Below are 7962 nucleotides of genomic sequence, written 5' to 3'. Positions count from 1 at the left end.
ATTAAAAAAAAAAAAAAAAAAAAACAACAAACAGCCAGCCACTTAATTTGGATGCAACATGGGCAGCGTCCTGATCAAACACAGCCAGATGCTCATGGTGCCACAAGCTCATATGGGTGTCTAACGGAAGAGTGACTGTTAAAAATGACCTTTATATTGCAAATTTGGGTAATCAACAACTTCAGCTAGGCACTTGGAGGGCTTTTTTATCTCTTGCTTCCCTGATGGTTACTCTCCACATGTTACCATCAGTCTCACCCATATGTTTTTAGAAGTCTTTGAGGACCTGTCTCAGTTAGCCTCATTTTGCCTCCCACCTGTGTTAAACATTCCTGTTCCTGTTACCTTCTTGCAGGAGAGGACCGCTGGGGTGCAGAGTTTGAATTACGATGCTGGAAAGGACATTGCCCTCGACCCAGTGAAAACCAACACGCCATTGTCATAGAATTACAGAGCGTTTCAAAGCGGCTCATTGTAAGTCTGCGGTTCGCAGGTACGGCTGTCAGCTGGGAAATCCCACGCTGACGCCAAGGGGTATGCAGCAGCCACTGGAGGAACTGTGAACTAAATGAATGAGTTCCATTGAAACTGATGCTAAATGAAAAGACTCATGCACTCTTAACCAGCACAAGATTGTTCATTATATATATATATAAAAAAAAAAAAAAGTACCTCCACATTTTAAACTAATGATGACTTTTAGGCATGGTGTAATTATAGCACCATTGGGAAGCCATATGTCACCGAACTTTCAAATGTAAAGGTTGTGCCTACAAAATGAAGCCATATATTCCCATTAATTGAAGCAGTTGATTTCCAGTTACACAATATTAGTTTTAATGGTGAGACTATTAGAAAGTCTATGAATTTCTTCTTGCTATTGATCTGTAGTGTGAAGGTGGCACACTTTAAACTGATCAAAGTTGGTAAGAGAGTGACGTTTGTGCCAGCAAAGTTATAAATATAAGTGACTCTTAGAGTTGTCGCCTGTAAGTTAGCATTAGAATAACCTTGGAGGAATGGTAGTTTTGTGCTGTCAGCACAGCCTGCACAGCTAGAGCATAAAGGATTAGCAACAGAAATTTTGATGAGGGTATTTACTACTAATGACTGCCTTCAAAATTGCCTTTTATCTACAGCTTTTCAAGGCATTTTCCATTCATTAAGCCTTATAAAACCTTTGTAAAATTGGTAGAAGATATAGAAATGCAGATAACTTTGTGCCAAAACACACAGTAACACTTTGACAGAAAAGGGCAGCAGTACATGCTAAACATTATTTAAAATAGGAATTGCACAAAAAAAGTGATGCTATCACTTTGTTAATTAGAGTTTGACCAGAACAGGGGAACAGTCTTGCTCTTAAGAAAAATGGTGTGGAATAATCGGCAAATAATGCTCATGGCTTCTGGTTTGTGTTGTAGCAGCAAGACAGATGTATGTTATGCAGTGACATATAAAAAAAAAAAGAGAGAGTTAAGTATATGAATGGCACCTGTTCTTTTATTGTAATGAAATCTGCTTCCCCAACTGCCAACCCCAAGAGATCAAAAGCAGTGAGTCAGGCCTACTAAACTGATGAGCTGAAAACCCTGAGATTTAAAAAAATAATAAATGTAGGGGGTTTGGGGTGTGGGGTTTTTTTTGAGGTCTTTTGAGCCTTTAGAGATGGATTTCTGTTCTTCTGCAGCCACAAGGAATAGAAGAGCAAGCAAGAGAGCACTGAAGGCACATCTGTAGAGATGTTTGGTCTAGTGGTGTACAAGAGATGTCAGAACCCCACGTCATGCAGCTGCTCTAGAACACGAGAGGTGGGAAGACCAGGCTTAGGCTGATGCTATTACTGGGTTGCAGTGGGTGAGGACGAGTTCAACCTGGCTGCCTTAGCTGTACCTCAAGCATGCAGACAGCCACATTTTTTAAGAGAAATTAGTAAAGAACAACATATGGACCAGAAGCAAAACCAGTGGCTACACAGCATGCTGCCCAGCAATGCAGGAGCAAGCTCTGATGGCACCAGTATGGGACTTCTTACATTGCTTTTAATTTGGGCAGCTCCAGGGTGGTTTACACCTTCATTAATGACCTGGGTGCTGGGACCAACCACACCCTCAACCTGCAGGTGACATGAAAGTGGGAGGAGGAGCTGATACATCACATGGGTGTGCTGCCTGTTTAAGGGGGGCTGTGGCAGGTTGGAGAAATTGGAATTTGAAGACTGTTATGGCAGAGTTGTGAAGTATAAAGCTTTAGGTGTGGGATTTTTTTTGGTAAGTCTTTTCCTTTCTTTTTAACTACGCTAGTTATTACTGTTTAATAATGGGTTAAGTATCAATGTTGCTGTTTAAATTTCTGGTTACTTGAAGCACCTCAAAATTTTGCAGTTGCTATAGGAATGATGTCTAAGGGCTATCAATACAATTAGTCAGTTCTGTAAAAACACAAGTGACTTAATAATGTGTAACTGAAGGCTGCCAAAATATACAGTAATCTGTTGAAAATGTGAAGTTATATGCACATGTGTCAGTGTGAGTCAATGAGTGATATGTGCATTTAAAAAAAAAAAAGTAGAAACACATTTTTACTTAAAAATTACTTGTGGAACAAGCTTTGCAGTATCCCTGAATATTTTTAGAAGGAAAGATGTATAAGATAATACACAGGATGACTTGCAGAATCAGCCATGCAGTGTTCAAAAGGCTACCGGAATTTTTTGCGTCAGTAAGTGATAGTACCTCCCTGCAGTGATCAGAGGACTTGGTAACAGTGGAGGGTCTTCGTCACAGTGAGTAAAAGGTTGCATCCCATTTGGGTGGCTTCCAGGAATTTTTGTTATTTAGTTAGTTTTCTTATTGCTTTATCATTTTAGCTCATTAAACCAGACAGAATTTAACTCAATTTAAGAAAAAAATAAAAATATTCCTACCAGTTAAATGGCATAGAAGGATGGATGGGCACCAGAAATGGCACATTGAGAGTATGTGGGAGCAGCAAGACGGTGCAAGAAGGCTCTTTACAGATCCTCCCATAATTTACCTAATAGCTTGTAGAGGGAACCTATGGAAATTTGCTCTTTAATTTTTGTTGGGTGTGAAAATTAAAATCCCCACTAATGTACTATAAAGGCCTAATCATGTCAATAATGGTTATAATAAGGTTGTTATAAAAACTAAATTAAGTGTTTTATAGGTAACTTGGCTTTTAAGTACTTGGGGGGGGTGTTGTTTCTTAAGGCTGTAAAGTTGTTGATTAAGGATTCGCTTGTTTGGTGAGAAGAAGCACTCTCATTGCTGCATGTAGTACAGCAAGCTAGATTTCAGTTTGAAGTGGTCAGGCTGGTAAAATATTCCCATTCTGCAGTGTTAATCTATTCTTTAATAGCCTGGGTCTGGCCATTGAAATCCACTGTAGGATTTTTTTCTTTCCTACCCGGTTTGATTCACAGCATTTTCAATTATTTAGGTAGGAAACAAACAAACAGGCAAAGAATAAAATTGCTTAGTTCCACAAGGAGATGGAAACTTTCAAATAGGTTCATAGAGCACAAATCCTTTTACAAGGAGGATCTCTGGAAATGCTTTGAAAAAAAAAAAAAAAGACACTTCAGATTTAGGGGTTTTTTGAAGCCCACACTAGGCATCAACAGAGCTTTGAAGTCTTTTAAATGATTCTTTTATATAAAATTGGCACACAGTTCAGTTAAAACACTGAGCTAATTTTTTTATCAGATATATGAAAAAGCATAGAATAAGCATGTGGATTTCTTTTATAAAGCTTGTTGGTTATTGGAGTACCGCTGAAAAAAGGCAGTTAATTTCAGTGCTTAATGCGACTGTAATAACTGCAAGGCCACAAACCATTAGGTTCTTCATCTGATAGGTGATTAATTTCCAGGGAACATATGCTAAGAGAATAACATATTTCCCCAGACCTCTTCCCCAAAAGTTCTCACAAAGCAATGTCAGTGTATTTACTGACAGAGAAATAAGGAGGGGGAAAAAAAAAAAAAAGTTTAAAAAAATGTTCCAGCAAAACTAGTTGTGGTGTTTTGGTCACTACAAGGGAAAACAAGCATTACTACAATTTCTGGAGAGATCTGTAAGGTAATACAGCGGTCATTAGGAAAAGATGGTTGCAACTGACTTACTATGAGCATTGAAGGTATTGTAGCTGTTCCCTGACTTTTGAAACTGGTAATGCGGGTTTAAAAAATTACTATAGTTTCTTAAGAAAAGAAAACTTATTTGAACTCCTTTAGAATAAACAGAATTGTCATTATTTTGACCCCTCCCACATCCTGTTTTAATGGCAGCTCAGTGCTCAAGCTTGTCTGGGGGGAGCTGGTGCTGAGCCTGGGGAGGGCAAGGAGAGGGCTGGAAAAAATTCTGCCCAGACTCCTTAGAGAATTTAGCTGCCAAGTAATAATAGGTCTTCACTGACCATCTGCAAACTGTTTTGTTTTATTGTTGTTGGTTTTTTCCCCTCTGAAGCTTATACATTTTCTACATTTGGATGGGTTTTCTTAGGGAGAGCTAAGTGGAGATCAGGGATGACATGATTATCCTCCTGCCAGTTTCCACATCCCAGTTCCAAATCTTAGCAATGCTGAAATTTCATGACAAAAACAGTTGTCAGGATTCTTTTAATCTTAGCTCTCAACATTTTCACAGAAACTTTTCACCTACTCTGTTCCTCCAAAAACTTGACTTGTTTTTAAGCTAGTTCAGGGGGGAAATGAGTCTAAATACTTTCTATTTGACAGTTTATGAGTGTGTGTCCGTCCGTGTCCATCCAGGGTGGATGTCATACTGTGAAGTTACGGTACTGTCTACGGTGTTATTATGTAAGAACATGTCAACAGGGCTTTCAAGTGTGTCTTGTGTCAATGCAAATGTTTGAAAAATAGTGAACAATTAAATCTGTCTTTCAAACTCCCTATTTATTGTGCAAGATTTCAACATATGGACTTAAATATCAGTAGTGAAGTCATCTATTTCACCTGTCTCATTACAGAAGTATATGTAACTGTTAGAGGAATATAAGGGTTACATAAAATTATATCCACTATTTATGTATTATTGTATCCAACACATATGTCCTTTCCATATGGGATGTTCTCACTGTACAGAACATGGTCGGTTCCAAGTATAACTCAACAGAAGCATTCAACCTTTGATTTTAAAACTGTTATCATCTCCACTTCAACAACCCACATTGAAAGGAAATTCCAGATTGTGGGGGGGAAATGGCTGCCAATCTGAATGAGGAGGAACATCGTCAGATGGCAGGGAAGTATTTGTACTAGTTGTATTAACAGAAGCAATGACCTTTACACACTCCAAAACAAGCCATATGGGCCTTGGATCACAGCAACCGTTTGTCAAGCAAAACTCCTGACTCACTTCAAACAGTGTTCAAACACAGGCGTAAGAAGCCTGAACACAAAACGCTCTTCTAAAATGCGTCTCGGAAAGAGGGGCGATGCACCAGATTTTGAGGTAACTGCTATTTAAACCTTCGAATCCTAGAGCAAAATTTTTTTTGCATAAATTTTGGTCTCTCCATTGTTGGGAATGGAAAACAGATGGGCTGCGGTTTAGCATTGCAGCAAGAATCCAAATTCAATTCTCTGGCTTGTTCTTAGGAGAGCTAATGAAAGTTGAATAATATGCACTGGCAGTGCCTAAAACCCTCTGTGTTTTTCTTTCTCTTTTCTTTGGCAGGGTGAGACTATTCTGCATTAAATTTGCATATGGCCACCTTTCTCCCTAGCATAACCCTAGTGATTCCTCTGACCTTATTTGTGATTAATATGGGCCCTAAACTTTACAAACTGCCCTTATTGCTTAGGCAATATCTGTGCTCCTTGTAGCCTCTGCAAGTGAACCAGAAGGACCTGTGGAAGTGAGCAATGAATTAGTATTCACCCTATTTATTCATTAAACTGACCAGAGTGATATTCTGCTCCTCCATGGCAACACTGATCTTTAACTGAAATTATCCCTAAATTTTCTTGACGGAGAGTAATACACTGAGTTCTGGATGCTTGTGGCAAGGATATTAATAGAGTACTCAGGGTGGCAAGCAGAACACGTTTTAAATGTACTCTAAATAATATCAAGAAAGAAAACAACAACAAAAACCAGACGCCAAATCGAGCATGTAGTCTTCCCTGTGAGTAGCAGGAATAGAGTAAAACAAGCGTGCTGAAGTGTGCTTGGAGAAACCTCAAGGAAAGGAGTTCATGTGTCAGAAATCAGGTCTAATAAAGCAATGCAAACAATGAAGTCTTCTGACTTTAAATGATGATGTGATTTGAAATGACAGACAATGACTAATTCTGAATTTTCTGAGAAAGCAACAGAGGCTCTTTGGCAGATAAATAACTCTTAGTTTGGCCCATTAAGTGCAGTAGCCTTGTACCTGCTGGACACCCCGCTTCACTGCTGTTCAGCTGTGAAGAAGGAAGCTTTGGTGAGTGGAGCACTTAAAGGCTATCCCGTGCTTTGCAGCAATGTTCTGCTCTGACTCCCTCAGCACTATGACAGCAGAGATGTACTAACCCAACAGGGGATTCCCAGAACGTGACGTGATGCTAAAGCGACCCAGCAGAGAACAGATGAAAGTTTTCTAGGGGTCTGTCACTATTCTTAAAGATCAATGGGGTTATGAGAGAAAGTGATTTTAAGAGCTGCAGGGTTATGTTTGATGTCAGTAGTGATCTTTTTTCTTTAAAAAGTTGCACCCCCAACAGATCTGCAGGGCATCGAAGCAGCCCTATTCCTACTAGCACAGAAGCAAACTTGTTGCCTGCATTGATTTGTCTTCCCTGTCCATGCTTCGGTGTCAGACCTCCGTCAGGGCAATGCAACCAAAGTGTTGGCTGGGGAATGGGGGCTGAGGAGAGAATTGAGAACCGAATCCCTTTTACACCTTCGTTCATGCTCAGATTATCTTGCCTGTCTAGTAGACTTCTATTTCTCTCCCTATGTGACATTTTACCAATCAGCCGCAAAATAGTTTGCTTGAATCTTTTCCCACTCTTCCCTGAAATGGTTTTCAAGACAGATAGTGAAGGAAGCACAGGGGGGCCGGGGTGGTTGAAGGTGAACCTCCTCCTCCCCCTGCTGCCTCTGCTTCAGCCCCTCTGCTGCTGCCCAGTCCTTTGCATACAGGCAGTGTTCCTAGAAATGCTTCTCTTCAGCTGTTTCCTGACTCCCCAAAATGAAAAGTGTTTTCCTAGCCACGGGGGTGGTGGGTTTTGATGGTTTGGTCACAGTGCATTGTTCTCCTGGCAGATGCATCTCTGCCGCTGGCACACCTACGCTGCTCCCAGGACAGCCTGGGTGCCCCGGCGCTGGGCAGTGAGCCCTGAATTCCCCCTCCATCAGTGACTATTCCAGCTTGTGACTCCCGGGAATAGCTCATAAATTTTGCCCTTAGACTTTGCAGCCAACATAAATTGGTAGCAAAGAATGATAACGCCTGAGGCTTGTGAGGGAGGTCACAAGAAAGGACGCAGTCCAGGCTCTTGGAGACAGGTTTTTGCAGTCACCTGTGTGGTGCCAAGTAAACAGAAGAGCTGACTGCTGAAATCTGGCTCACCTCGGGCGTGCGTGATGGGAAGAGGCCGTTCTGCAGTGAATTGCCAGCACGTGGCTTCATGTACAGCACTGGAAGGGTTAGTTTGGGTTCTGAATTTTATAGGTGCAGTGGGAGTCTAATGCACTTTCATTAGCACAACTCCATACTGACCTCTGGACTAAAAAAAGCAGGGACTTTCATATCATCTCATAATCCACCAAGGGCAAATAAACATTCAGAAATTCTAGTCATTCTTTTTTCCCCAGCTCTCATTAAAACTCTGGTCTCTGTTAGCATCATGCAGATATTTTGCACTAGCTTTTTATTACAGTCAAGTACAGATGCCCTCTTTATTTTGTAGCAGAGTTAATAGCAAAG

General features: G+C 40.6%; 1 long non-coding RNA gene across 1 annotated transcript in view; it reads left to right on the top strand.

Annotated features, from left to right (window-relative positions):
* Positions 1 to 362: 362 nt before the first annotated feature.
* LOC114017786 (uncharacterized) overlaps positions 363 to 7962 on the top strand; it is a 34554-nt gene continuing 26954 nt past the window's right edge. Inside the window, exon 1 of the long non-coding RNA XR_003563033.2 lies at positions 363 to 474. This is a non-coding gene — a long non-coding RNA (uncharacterized LOC114017786). The remainder of the gene's footprint in view (positions 475 to 7962) is intronic.

Source organism: Falco cherrug, chromosome 14 (assembly GCF_023634085.1).
Source record: "Falco cherrug isolate bFalChe1 chromosome 14, bFalChe1.pri, whole genome shotgun sequence".
NCBI classification, from domain to species: Eukaryota; Metazoa; Chordata; class Aves; order Falconiformes; family Falconidae; genus Falco; species Falco cherrug.
The sequence above is the reverse complement of the archived record's forward strand: the minus strand, read 5'-3'. Positions and strand labels throughout refer to the sequence as shown.